The sequence below is a fragment of the Trichechus manatus genome, unplaced genomic scaffold, assembly GCF_000243295.1.
Source record: "Trichechus manatus latirostris isolate Lorelei unplaced genomic scaffold, TriManLat1.0 scaffold00283, whole genome shotgun sequence".
In the NCBI taxonomy this organism is placed as follows: Eukaryota; Metazoa; Chordata; class Mammalia; order Sirenia; family Trichechidae; genus Trichechus; species Trichechus manatus.
In genome coordinates this window covers 462,893-463,699 of record NW_004444219.1, presented here as the reverse complement: position 1 = coordinate 463,699, position 807 = coordinate 462,893, and the positions used below count along the sequence as shown (strand labels likewise).

Genomic DNA, 807 nt, shown 5'->3' with positions numbered 1-807 from the left:
AAGCCTTGAAGGAAAATAACTGTCAGCCAAGAGTTATATATCCAGCAAAACTGTCTCTCAAATATGATAGCAAAATTAGGGAATTTCCAGATAAACAGAAGTTCAGGGAATTTGCAAAAACCAAACCAAAATTACAAGAAATACTAAAGGGAGTCCTATGGTTAGATAATAACACCAGCTAACAATGCGAGACTAGAACACAGGACAGAGCAACCAGATATTGACTCAGATACGGAAATCAAAATTACATCAAAGCTAAAACATTGAAAATAAGGTAACATATCAATATGTAAAAAAAAAAAAAAGGATAATATTAAAACAAAAAAAGAGGAACTTAAAAAATAGAGACATTGATTTTCTATATGGAGGGGAAGTTAAGGTGATATAAAGTAATAAAAGACTGGTATAAACTTAGAAAATTAGGGGTAAATATTAAGGTAACCACAAAGGAATCTAACAATCCTACAAATCAAAACAAAAAAGTAGAAAAACATAAAGACCCGGCAAACACAAAATCTAAAACAAAGAAAAAGATGAAGAAAAAAAATACATAAAGAAAAACAACTCAGCACAGAAAATTGAGGAGAACAAAGAAACTGTGAACACACAAAAAGAGGTATCAGGATGACAGCACTAAACTCATACCTATCAATAATTACACTGAATGTAAAGGGACTTAATGCACCAATAAAGAGACGAAGAGTGGCAGACTGGATAAAAAAGCATGATCCATCTATATGCTGTCTACAAGAGATGCACCTGAGACTTAAAGACACAAACAGGCTAAAACTCAAAGGATGGAAAAAA

General features: G+C 32.1%; 1 protein-coding gene across 1 annotated transcript in view; it reads right to left on the bottom strand.

Moving 5' to 3' along the window:
* Positions 1–807, bottom strand: part of MYO6 (myosin VI) — a 103,843-nt gene that overhangs the window by 26,812 nt on the left and 76,224 nt on the right. The window lies entirely within an intron of this gene.